The sequence below is a fragment of the Oncorhynchus nerka genome, linkage group LG2, assembly GCF_034236695.1.
Source record: "Oncorhynchus nerka isolate Pitt River linkage group LG2, Oner_Uvic_2.0, whole genome shotgun sequence".
NCBI lineage: Eukaryota > Metazoa > Chordata > Actinopteri > Salmoniformes > Salmonidae > Oncorhynchus > Oncorhynchus nerka.
The window spans coordinates 92,481,231-92,495,454 of record NC_088397.1 but is presented as its reverse complement, the minus strand read 5'-3'; the positions used below and the strand labels follow the sequence as shown (position 1 = coordinate 92,495,454).

The 14,224-nt window shown below is 41.0% G+C and overlaps 1 protein-coding gene across 2 annotated transcripts in view; it reads right to left on the bottom strand.

The window, feature by feature from the left end:
- Positions 1-13,328, bottom strand: part of dag1 (dystroglycan 1) — a 67,265-nt gene extending 53,937 nt beyond the window's left edge. The window contains exon 1 of one of the 2 annotated variants that reach the window (XM_065004340.1): positions 12,805-13,328. The gene's annotated coding sequence lies outside the window, so the exon portion shown is untranslated. Of the gene's footprint in view, positions 1-12,271; positions 12,626-12,804 lie in introns of those variants that run through there. The other variant, XM_065004341.1, reaches the window with a different exon arrangement.
- Between the last annotated feature and the right edge of the window lie 896 nt (positions 13,329-14,224).

Sequence of the window (14,224 nt, the reverse complement as noted above, 5' to 3'; positions counted from 1 at the left end):
TAGTCAAAAGAGCATTAGTGAGGTTGGGCACTGATTAGGTCTGGCTCGCAGTCGGCATTCCAATTCATTCCGAAGGTGTTAGATGGGGTAGAGGTCAGGGATCTGTACAAGCTAGTCAAGTTATTCCACAGAGATCTCGACAAACCATTTCTGTATGGACCTTGCTTTGTGCACGGGGACATTGTCATGTTGAAATGGGAAAGGGCCTTCCCCAAACTGTTTCCACAAAATTGGAAGCACCGAATTGTTTAGAATGTCATTGTATGTAGTAGCATTAAGATTTCCCTTCACTGGAACTAAAGTGGCCTAACACGAACCATGAAAAACAGTCCCAGACCATTAGTCCTCCTCCACCAAACTTTACAGTTGGCACTATGCATTTTGGCAGGTAGAGTTTGCCTGGAATCCGCCAAATCCAGATTAGTTGGTCGGACTACCAGATGGTGAAGCATTTGGGGGTCTCGCCAGTCTGGGAGGGGTGTCGTTGCTCCTGTGTGAAGTGCTGGGTCTGCGGTTGAGGGTGATGTCCTTCAGGGTCTTGGGAAAGGTGGGAACTGCTGCCCTGTAAAGATGGACCTGGTCATAAAGGCTGTCCAAGTCCAGGGTGGAGTGATGGGCCACAGTCACGGGAAATGCTTGCATTCACCAGTAAGGTGCTATCTGTTTACGGTTGTAGGGGAGAAAGTGTTTTCGTGGTAGCAGGGTGGAGATAACCACTTTTGTATTGGTAAAAGTGGAAGAAGCTTTTTCAATCACTCCCTTTAGTGTTGTGACCTCTCCCTCTCCCTCTCCCTCTTCCTCTTCCTCTCCCTCTCAGAAAACACAAAACAAACTGTCTACTTTGAAAACTCAATCATATTTCTTTGAAAGTACTTTTTTTGTTTTCCCAAAGCTGTACATTTCCAAGGTCTTGCCTCAAGGAGAATGCCAGTCTGCTAAGCTATCTTCCACAAGGACCTAGGGGGGAAAAAACATGTTAGCCTTCACTTCAGAAAAATATCACAAGTCAAGGCATGACGTGGTTTCAGTGGAAGTGGAGAAGCCGGCGTTTTAATGCAGACACACCTGGTTTGCTGGAACTGGCAAATGCCACAACCTGAACCGGGTACAGATAGCATCTAGCTGGTTAGATGAACCGACTACAGATAGCATCTAGCTGGTTAGATGAACCGACTACAGATAGCATCTAGCTGGTTAACATATCTGAACCGACCACAGATAGCATCTAGCTGGTTAGATGAACCGACTACAGACAGCATCTAGCTGGTTAACATATCTGAACCAACTACAGATGTCTTAGCTGGTGCTCCCCCTCTCTATACCAGCTTAGAAACAGTTGTTTCCTGGATGGTCAATAAGCCATATGTTAGAAATAGATAAAACATCACAGGCCTCTAAAGCCCCCTAGCCCTGGCACTGCCCTCCAAACCCCCCTAGCCCTGGCACTGCCCTCCAAACCCCCCTAGCCCTGGCCTCCAAACCGCCCTAGCCCTGGCCTCCAAACCCCCCTAGCCCTAATACCTTTTTTGTACTATTGGTTAGAGCCTGTATGTAAGCATTTCACTGTAAGGTCTGGTCTACCTACACCTGTTGTATTCGGCGCACGTGACAAATAAACTGATTGATTACCCTCTTTGAATGTTTTCTGTCTTTTCATAAATGGTTGGTAGTGTAGGCTACATAGAACCTCTTTAGTATTTTTTCTAAGATTTACACATTAGACCAATATACCAACCTCCTTACCACGCCCGGTGAAAATCAATCTAGACATTTAATTCCTGTCTTTCCAACGGCAAAGCGAGGCAAGCCCTTAACCTGACGCTGTGTGACGCCATTGGGTGAGTCATCGCCGGCGGCATTGTGACTGTTAACGTTCTGATTGAAGGAATGCGTGTTGTCGTTGGTGTTCAGTGACGATGGGCTTCACAGTAAAACACAGGGCCCATTCTGTCTCACCATCACTAGCTCTTTCAACTGAGACAACAAAAAAAAATGGGGGACACTGAGTCTCTCTGTGCTCCCAGTGCTTACATTCCTGCAGCCTTGTGAAATGTGTGACAGAAAGCCTTTACTTAAAGGCTGTGTGTGTGTGTGTGTTTGAACTAGTAGAGGTGTGTGTGTGTGTGTGTGTGTGCATATATGCATGCCTGTCCATGCATGCATAGCCTGTGTGTGTGTGTATTGTGGGGTGACGATGAGTGAGTGAGTAAAGTAAAACCCTCCAACCAGGAACAATGTCCTCTATTTAAGTGTAAAGACACTGGTCAGTGTGAAAACAGAGCTGTGCTGTTTAACTGTGAGAAGTAGCATAGCCATGTTTCCCCTCTCCACTCTGGACCGCTCTATTGACAGAGACAACACACCAAATGGCCCCCTATTCCCTACACTGTACACTACTTCCCTATGGGCCCTGGTCAAAAGTAGTGCACTATATAGGGAATAGGGTGCTATTTAAGACACATTCCAGAAACTCATGGCTTCAATACCAATAGCCAGGTGGAAGATGTCATTGTTTGTCTCCATCAAACAGGTCAGCTCTAGTTCAACAACTCCTGTCATATAGGCTAACAGTTGTGTGCTGTAAAAACCCAACAGTCCAAGTGTCGCAGCGGTCCAAAGCACTGCATCTCAGTGCTAGAGGCGTCACTACAGACCCTGGTTCGATCCCGGGCTGTATCACATCCGACCGTGATCGGGACTCCCATAGGGCGGCGCACAATTGGCTCAGTGTCGTCCGGGTTTGGCCGGGTGTAGGCAGTCATTGTAAAATAAGAATTTGTTCTTATCCTCTTAAGACGACCCTCTACTTTTTTGAACATTCTGTTAAAAATCGCGCAACATTTCAGCGCCCTGCTACTCATGCCAGGAATATAGTATATGCATTTGCTTAGTCTGTGTGGATAGAAAACACTCAGACGTTTAAAAAACTGGTTAAATCACTGCTGTGGCTTTACCAGAACGGCATTTACATTGAAAAGCACAGGAAAAACTGATCACTGAAAATGGGAAAATATATCCATGCGCTATTTGAACCCATTGATAAAGGTGAACCACAATTAATTGACTGAGGTTGCAGTACCTACAGCTTCCACAGGGTGTCTAGAGTCTTGTCATTTCCCTTCGAGTTTTTTCTTGGTCAAACACATACAGGACACCGTATCTAATCCGGTCTAGGACCGGATATTTTAGTTGAGTTTCTAGCCGGACATTTTTCCAGACGGACAGCTAATGATCTTTACATCGCCTCCTGATGAATTTTATCGCTTATTAACGTTTACTAATACCTAAAGTTGCATTACAAACGTATTTCGAAGTGTTTTGTGAAAGTTTATCGTCGACTTTTTGAATTTTAAAAATGACGTTACGTTTTGAAACAATGTTTTTTTCGTTTATCACACAGTCTACATATAACGATATCTAGGCTTTATATGGACCGATTTAATCGAAATAAAGACCCAAATAGTGTTTATGGGACATCTAGGAGTGCCAACAAAGAAGATGGTGAAAGGTATTTTATGAATGTTTTCTATTTTATTGTGTCGGTTTGTGTAAGCTTCTCATGCTTTTTAAAAGCATTTTAAAATGCTAATTATTTTGTTTAACGTCCCCTGTATTTTAATGAACTTTTGGTATTTTGGGGTGTTGCATGCTATCAGATGAATATGATGTCAGTTCAGTTGTCATCTGCATTCTCATCAATGATAATGACATTTTAAAAGTCTGACATTTGTTTGCCTGGATTCAATTTATATGTTTGAATATAAACATTTTGGTGAAAAGATTAAATGTAATTTTAGCTTCCAAATGAGAGATTTAGTTTTTAAGGTTAGGCTCTGCTCAACTCATCCCCCTCAGACACACCCTTCTACCTCCACTATATGAAAATGTAATTTTAATGAACTGGTTTGAGGTTTTAACTAATACTATTCAGAAGCATTTACAGAGCGAAGCCAACCTCAGCGTGACCTTTGGATGCGAATGGTATGAACTTTGCATTTCCAGAGCAACAGCAGCTGCAAACGTTGGGAACAGACAAGCGTATCCAATTTGCCAGCAGAGACATTCTTCAAAGGACAAAACTCTGTTGGGCAACAGGTTAACTGACTTGTCTAGATAAATAAATAAAAAATGTCCTCCATACTTAATTTAACCTTTAGTTATAAAGGTTATTCTCATTGAGATCAAATCTATGCTGTGAGACAGACCTATATACAACCGAGTCCTCTACCTTAGTACCATAATAGAACAGGACGGAACTTCAACTTTTAATTTGGCATCACTGTACATGAATGAAAAAGGATCACAAAAACAAACAAGATGTAGCAACAAAAAATAGCTAACCAGTAAGTTACTGATGGTACCCCACCCAAAACACACAGGGTTCCATGTTGTTAAAATAGCTAACCAGTAAGTTACTGATAGTAAGGGTTCCAGCTAACCAAGTTACTGATAGTACCCCACCCAAAACACACAGGGTTCCATGTTGTTAAAATAGCTAACCAGTAAGTTACTGATAGTACCCCACCCAAAACACACAGGGTTCCATGTTGTTAAAATAGCTAACCAGTAAGTTACTGATAGTACCCCACCCAAAACACACAGGGTTCCATGATGTTAAAATAGCTAACCAGTGAGTTACTGATAGTACCCACCCAAAACACACAGGGTTCCATGATGTTAAAATGGCTAACCAGTGAGTTACTGATAGTACCCCACCCAAAACACACAGGGTTCCATGATGTTAAAATGACTAACCAGTGAGTTACTGATGGTACCCCACCCAAAACACACAGGGTTCCATGATGTTAAAATGGCTAACCAGTAAGTTACTGATAGTACCCACCCAAAACACAAAGGGTTCCATGATGTTAAAATGACTAACCTGTAAGTTACTGATGGTACCCACCCAAAACACAAAGGGTTCCATGATGTTAAAATGGCTAACCAGTAAGTTACTGATAGTACCCACCCAAAACACAAAGGGTTCCATGATGTTAAAATGACTAACCTGTAAGTTACTGATGGTACCCACCCAAAACACAAAGGGTTCCAATGATGTTAAAATGGCTAACCAGTAAGTTACTGATAGTACCCCACCCAAAACACACAGGGTTCTATGATGTTAAAATGGCTAACCAGTAAGTTACTGATAGTACCCACCCAAAACACACAGGGTTCTATGATGTTAAAATAGCTAACCAGTAAGTTACTGATAGTACCCACCCAAAACACACAGGGTTCTATGATGTTAAAATAGCTAACCAGTAAGTTACTGATAGTACCCACCCAAAACACACAGGGTTCCATGACGTTAAAATAGCTAACCATTGAAACCATTCAGGGTAATAAAGTTGTCCCAGTGGTGTTGTGTTAATGTAGCTGTACTAATGATAGCCTCACCCAGAGTCACCTTGCCTGCATCCCAAATTGCCATTCAGTGCATTTCATTTGACCAGGGTCCATAGGGAAGTAGTGCACTATATAGGGAATAGGGTGCCATTTGGGATCCATTCCTTACATAGCAGGCACCCTTTCATGTTGAACACAACAGGAAACAATCATCCTCACCCTGGAAACAATATCTGACTTCATATAGGCTATTATCAGAACTCTTTCATCTACTATAGGCTACCGGATATAGGGGAGTTTCAGTTAATTATCAATGTGATGCTCTGGTTCATTTACGACTATGTAAAACTCCACCATTATTTATTTAACTAGGCAAGTCAGTTAAGAACAAATTCTTATTTACGATGACGGCCTAGGAACGGTAGGTTAACAGATGTTTACCTTGTCAGCTTGGTGATTCGTTCTAGCAACCTTTCGGGTTACTGGACCAACGCTCTAACCAATAGGCTACCTGCCGCATATGGGCAGACAATGATTGGATAACTCAGTGTGTTGTTACTCGATTGATTTAGAACTAAGCCTAGATTTACAATTGTAAAAACGGGCCATTCACTTGGCTACCTTCACTAGTAGTAAACATAAGAGCCCCTAGACCTAAACAATGTGTTTCTTACAACATCAGGCTCAGAATCACACACAACTACCCTCTTGCTACCCGAAACCCACCTCCTCTCACCTAGATCACAACACACACACACACACACACACACACTTCTCCAAAAATGACCATTCACAGATGTCAAAGAGCACCTCTATCCACTGGCTGTGCAGTGCTGGAGAATGATGCATCTCACTGCGCTACTACTGTCGAGCTACTGCTTCTCACTGTGGACAGAGCGGCTCGGGGCTAAAAGCTGCTCTCAGTTAAGAATATTAGTGACGGAGGATTATCTGTAGAGAGAATGATGAGATCAGATAATATAGGATAACATGGTTGTAATGACTCCTAAAAACACAATCGGGACGTTACACAAAGACACAACAACAACAGAGGAGAAGAACACAGCTCTAACAACCTGCCAATTCTTAGAGATTCTATGTGGAGGTTTAGTTGCTCGACTAGGTCGAATTGTTTCCTGCCAAATGTTGGCTTGAGTGTTGGCTGTAATTCAGAGTTTTGTGCTTCAACAAGCTATAGCATTTGTAAAAATGTAACTTGCACAGGGAAAATGTGACTACAGTCTGGAGCCCTGGTTTCTTATTCTATAAAGATGTGGGATGATTCATGAAAACAAGAGAAACCAAAGACTGTGAAAATGCTTCATCCACATTTCTGATCCGTGGGAGAGAGAGAGAGAGAGAATGTCCTCTGTCAGATTAAAGTGTCAACAGTGGTTCAGTAGCTCTACTTCTACTGCTACAATGCACACTGTCTGGAAGTCCAGGCTAACTAATGCTGTGTTTTCAGCCAATATCTATCCCGCCTTTGTGACTAGTCCTCCTATACAACTACACTAACCATGAACATTTTGAAAGGTATTGAATAAGCTAAGGTAAAAAATAAAAAGCATTCGAAGGAATATCGATTAGAAAAAAGACAGAAAAACATCAACGTTTTAGCCTACAGTAGAAACAAAGTAAACCACACAATGCTTCCGTCAGGCCTTGTAAAACAAGTCTGTCTGTGCACCATTTGAGAACCAGCTTAGTTTCAACAGGGTGTCTCATCTCAGGAGAGACCTCGAAGGCAGATGAATCAGAATGTCGTTTTCTTCTAAAGAGACATTCTAACATTCTATGCAATTCCAGCATAGAACTTTAGATATTCCTTTTGGACCCATACAAAAGGTATGCCTACCAAGAACCATAATCAGCTTGTCCTTGTAGGTAAAAAAAAAAAAAACACTTTGTAGTTCCAGGAGGAACACCAAACAAAATAACCCCCAAATAGCATTTTTATTTTGCCTTTAATTAGGCCTAAGCAGGAAGCCTAAGTCAACGAGAACATGTATTTTACAATACAGACTTTAACCTTTTTAATCTTTTTTTTTTAAGTGTGTAAAGTGAATACCTTTGTTGCTTTCTCGTGCTTCAGTGCAGCACTGATCATCACGGCTCCGTCCCAAACCTTGCCCATAGCCTTTAAGACAACCCCACCGCAGGTTATTTACAACCATCAGAGTATGTAGGTTAGGCTCCAACGCTCCAGCTGAAGTGGGAACTACTATACCGTCCTGTGTGCTGATGCAGACACAGGCCTGCATCCAAATGGCACCCTATTCCCTTTATAGTGCACTACTTTAGACCAGGGTCAATAGGACTCTGGCACCCTATTCCCTTTATAGTGCACTACTTTAACCAGGGTCAATAGGACTCTGGCACCCTATTCCCTTTACAGTGCACTACTTTAGACCAGGGTCCTGAGTGTCTGTAGTGTGAGTATGTGTATTCATCGTTACCCCATGACACACACAAACACACAGACACACAGACGTACACACACTTGTACACAAACAGAGAGAGTTCAAACCCCTGTGACAAGGTTCACCTGAGAGCACTACAATTATGAATCAACACTGAACCGAAGGGTCTATGGAAGTACTCTGTCATGTTCACACGATTATAATGATAAACACCTTCATGATATATTAGGCTAATGGAGAGGTGGTACTACTATATTACTACATGATGTATTAGGGTCATGGAGAGATGGTACTACTATATTACTACATGATGTATTAGGGTCATGGAGAGATGGTACTACTATATTACTACATGATGTATTAGGGTCATGGAGAGATGGTACTACTATATTACTACATGATGTATTAGGGTCATGGAGAGATGGTACTACTATATTACTACATGATGTATTAGGGTCATGGAGAGATGGTACTACTATATTACTACATGATGTATTAGGGTCATGGAGAGATGGTACTACTATATTACTACATGATGTATTAGGGTCATGGAGAGGTGGTACTACTATATTACTATATGATGTATTAGGGTCATGGAGAGATGGTACTACTATATTACTACATGATGTATTAGGGTCATGGAGATGTGGTACTACTATATTACTACATGATGTATTAGGGTCATGGAGATGTGGTACTACTATATTACTACATGATGTTTTAGGGTCATGGAGAGGTGGTACTACATGATGTTTTAGGGTCATGGAGAGGTGGTACTACATGATGTTTTAGGGTCATGGAGAGATGGTACTACTATATTACTACATGATGTATTAGGGTCATGGAGATGTGGTACTACTATATTACTACATGATGTATTAGGGTCATGGAGAGGTGGTACTACATGATGTATTAGGGTCATGGAGAGGTGGTACTACATTATGTATTAGGGTCATGGAGAGATGGTACTACTATATTACTACATGATGTATTAGGGTCATGGAGATGTGGTACTACTATATTACTACATGATGTATTAGGGTCATGGAGAGGTGGTACTACTATATTACTACATGATGTTTTAGGGTCATGGAGAGGTGGTACTACATGATGTTTTAGGGTCATGGAGAGGTGGTACTACATGATGTTTTAGGGTCATGGAGAGGTGGTACTACATGATGTTTTAGGGTCATGGAGAGGTGGTACTACATGATGTATTAGGGTCATGGAGAGATGGTACTACATGATGTTTTAGGGTCATGGAGAGGTGGTACTACATGATGTTTTAGGGTCATGGAGAGGTGGTACTACATGATGTTTTAGGGTCATGGAGAGGTGGTACTACATGATGTTTTAGGGTCATGGAGAGGTGGTACTACATGATGTATTAGGGTCATGGAGATGTGGTACTACTATATTACTACATGATGTATTAGGGTCATGGAGAGGTGGTACTACTATATTACTACATGATGTTTTAGGGTCATGGAGAGGTGGTACTACATGATGTTTTAGGGTCATGGAGAGGTGGTACTACATGATGTTTTAGGGTCATGGAGAGGTGGTACTACATGATGTATTAGGGTCATGGAGAGGTGGTACTACATGATGTTTTAGGGTCATGGAGAGGTGGTACTACATGATGTTTTAGGGTCATGGAGAGGTGGTACTACATGATGTATTAGGGTCATGGAGAGATGGTACTACTATATTACTACATGATGTATTAGGGTCATGGAGAGGTGGTACTACATGATGTATTAGGGTCATGGAGAGGTGGTACTACATGATGTTTTAGGGTCATGGAGAGGTGGTACTACATGATGTATTAGGGTCATGGAGAGGTGGTACTACTATATTACTACATGATGTATTAGGGTCATGGAGAGGTGGTACTACTATATTACTACATTATGTTTTAGGGTCATGGAGAGGTGGTACTACTATATTACTACATGATGTTTTAGGGTCATGGAGAGGTGGTACTACTATATTACTACATGATGTATTGGGGTCATGGAGAGGTGGTACTACTATATTACTACATGATGTTTTAGGGTCATGGAGAGGTGGTACTACTATATTACTACATGATGCATTAGGGTCATGGAGAGGTGGTACTACATGATGTATTAGGGTCATGGAGAGGTGGTACTACTATATTACTACATGATGTATTAGGGTCATGGAGAAGTGGTACTACTATATTACAACATGATATATTAGGGTCATGGAGAGGTGGTACTACTATATTACTAGTCTATGCTGTGTGCAAACATGACATTTCTGCAACCCAAACGGCAACCTATTCCATCATACATCGCGCGCCACTTTTGACCAGAGCCCTCTATGGGCCCTGGTCAAAAGTACACTCCTAGAAAAAAAACATTTTCAAAAGGGGTTCTTCGACTATCCCCATAGGATAACCCTTTTTGGTTCCAGGTACAATCCCTTTGGGTTCCATGTAGAACCCCTGTGAAAGGGGTTTTACATGGAACCCAAAAGAGTTCTCATGGGAACCAAAAAGGGATCTTCAAAGGGTTCTCCTATGGGGACAGCCGAAAGAACCCTTTTAGGTTCTAGATTGCACATTTTTTTTCTAAGGGTGTAATGCACTACATAGGTAATAGGGCTTCATTCAGGACGCATATATTGTTTTCAGTTTCCAGAAGGAATTCCATGTTTATACTATAAGCACTTAAGGATTGTTTAATTACAGAACAAAACTACCGCACTGTTGCTTCATGAAATAGTGAAGGCATAGAAATGATTGGCCAAGCAAAATCATTTTATTTTATATATATATATATATATATATATATATATATATGATATATATTAGGGTCATGGAGAGGTGGTATATATATATATATATATATATATATATATATATAGGCTCCAATAGTGAAACCACCGAAAGTAGAGAGCCACAAACCAATTTTTTTTAAACAACACTTTTGAAAATAGGACACGCTGAGGCATAATTGTATAAACCTCTTGTCTCTCGATATGGGCCATTGTTGTTCATTATTAGAAACAGTTTAGGCTTCTGAATGCAATGCCACTCCTAGCAGGCAAGTAGCCAAGGTTGATGGACTTAAACAGTATCTAAATAGCTATGATAAAATGTGAATGATTCCCTCATGAATCAGAACAATAAACAACCACACACACTGATCTACTGGGTGTCTATTGGGTTCAGTGAAAACACAAATCAATTGCTCTTCCTAAGTGTTTAAGTGCACCTTGGGGGGGACACTTCTGAGAAGGAACCTAAAAATAGCAGCCTACGCTCCCACACCAATGCCTCGAAAAGCAAACAAATGATAGTTTATCCACTTACAACAGGGTGAGGTTATCAAGACAATATTTAAAAAGAGTAAAAAAATAAAAACAGAATGAACGTGTATTTGATATCCTCTATAAATGTTTCCCTGCTGTATGTTCAGCCTCAGACTGAGAGAAAGCATTTTGCGTTAGGTCAATAGAAATAATATAGATATCCCCCAACTGGAAGGTTTCAAACGTGTCCATGGAGAACTGGTACGTGAGTAAAATATTAAAACACATCCCACGGTAACATTACAACACACTCTTACCATTGAATCAATTATACACCAGTGTTATTTTCCCTGTAAATCACACAGTATAGCCAAGCTGTAGCGAGATAATTGCGCTACATTGTAACATTGCGGTATGACGTTACAGAGCGGTGATGAACGTAATAAGATGTATTGTCATTTTTTGATACAATGTTACTAAATTGGGTGGTTTCAAAAGGGGCTCGCTCTCGCGTAACGCAAGGCAATGTAACAGCTGTAAACCTACATGAAAGAAATACCTACTGGCTCCCACTAGCCTGTCATAATGTGGAATTGGATCTAGCTAGATAAATCATGTTTTCAGCAAGTCAGAGGCAACCGTGTAACAACATTGGGTAGGCTTTATTCAACAAAACCCATCTATATGTTCTACCTATAAGAGAAAATAAGCAATAAGTCTACAGACCCAGCCTATCCAACATTAGATAAGTTCTGGTGACTGTAATGTGATCTAATAAACTATTAAACAACAACAAAACCTCAGACCATTTGCAAGGCAGGCCCTGAAAAGTAGCAAACCATTGTAATAATGTTGACATAACACAGTTCTCGCTATAGCCCTTGCAGATCTCTCTGTACATTCCTTGCAAGTGATGTCAATAGCTTTAAAAAACATTAACTAGCCAATTCACCCACGAAACCAGTGCCTGATTTGGACTAAAATAGGTTCCGGTACTCCGGAGCTCCACAATACATTTGAGCTAATATTCTATTCGAGGAACAGGAGCTCAAGCAGTAGAACATTTTAGGTGCCAGTACTCAAGCTCCTGTGAGCTCCTGTCCAAGTCAAGCACTGCACGAAACCCATGATATTAGGTGAAATAAAGAAAGTCAATTCATGTTATTAGCTAGCGAACACCATATCGAACAGTCACCACATATCTACTTGCAATGCACCTGTTTTTAGTGCCGTTTTGAAAGCCAGGAAACGACCAGCAGCGACTTGACTGACACCAGCAGCTGCAAAGGGGCAAAACAAGTCTGAAATAGAAGCTAGCTAACAGCAGGCAGAAGGCTCGGTATGATTAGCTCGCTGCCGCGGAGGACCAGGCTCGGCCAACGCTGGATCGCTAGCCAGATCTCTGGTCATGACTTTGGCAAGTTTGCCATTCTGTAGCTAATGGCACGAAGTAGGTCGCTACACGGAGACGCTTGCCCGATCCATGCTCGTTTGGCGAGCTAAATGGCGTGTGTGTATATATATATATCTCAAACGCAGTCGTGTGTTGCCCGTACCCTCATATTTGTATCCATAGAGGGAAGGGGAATAATTATCACTCTCCATCTCCTTGAATTTCTTTTTATCCTGAAATTGAACACTTTCACTGACGGAGCAGGCAGACGTGATCAGTAGATCCAAGAATCGAATGTCACATAGAAGACAAGATAAGATATTTTAAAAATATAAAGCCCTTATATCGGAAACTGACCTTTTAATCTGCGCATATATTATATTCCTTGAAATCCTCTTCTTTGTAGCGGGATTGAAAAGATCACTACGGGAACAGACTGGTTTGGGAGTGAGACACTCCTTCTCGGGACGTCTCCGACTAAAAAACAAAGGTGTCAGGTCTACTTGCGTTCGGCTGTTGCCTTTTTCGTTAGACCTAGAGTTAAAGTGACAGTCTCCACACGAGGCTTGTGTCGGGTCCACCACCTTTTTGGAAAGCAACAGCCCCAACCTACTAAAAACGCGCCACTGGTATTAGATTACAAGTCCTACTTGGCTTCTCTGCGATGGTATGTAGGCTACTGTTGGGCTGGAAATCAAGTTCACAAAAAAAAACTAAGCATATGAAGCCAGGGGCAATCACATGACGAGCTAGGTGGCAAAAACAACCTTCCGGATCAACTAGAGAGGTATAATTACACCCATTTAGCCCGCTCTCTCTCCCCGATGCGCACACTAAAGTGTCTGCTAGCTAGGTCTTTGAGCTCTGTCTGAGAAGAGAGCCTGTAGGAATGAATATTCCGTCCTCCGGTCTGAAGAGGGAGGGAGGGTGGCAGCGCCTCGAATTACTCCGCCCCCACATTCTCTCTTCATTTATTTCCAACCTTCTCAAATTCAGTGTGTATGGGGTCAATATCACGCCGTATGTATTCAATTCAAAATAAAAATAAATCGTGAACATGAAAAATAAAGTTGAGAATGTAAACATTGTATTTTCGAGCGGGTGAAGTAATGGATGTTGAAATCAAAAACCAAACAATTGAAAGCTAAATGTATAGAATTGTAAACAAAAATAAGACATCAAAAGCAAAACCCAATAACTTGTAAGCAAATCATTTTAAAGCGAAAGCAAAACTCTATGACAAATGTTACAAAAAAGTATTTGAAAACGAATGCAAAAATAGTTTTCGTTAAACTTTCCCAGCAACAAATCCTATTGAAACGATTTCCATAGAGTTTTGCTCTCGCTTTAAAATGATTTTTTACAATTCTATACATTTTGCTTTCAATTGTTTGGTTTTTGATATCAACATCCATTACTTCACCCGCTCTAAAATATAATGTTTACATTCTCAACTAAATGTATTTTGTTTTGAATTCAATACATATTGCGTTAAATTTGTCCACATACAGGTAGTGAAAAATAATTATTGAGAAATATGCGTATAATTCCAGAAAGCTACCACAGTGACCCACACACGAACATGATTAGCCTAGAATAGCCTAAAACAAAATAGAGTAGAATAGAATTGGATTGAATAGACCAGGCATAGCATCTTGAAATGTGTATACACGACAAAAAATAAACTTAGATTTAATCTGCTGTCCATTTGTTTTGGTGCTGTGATGTGTTTCTTGCTAGCTAGGCTGTGTTATTAACGTGTAGCCAGTGGACATTG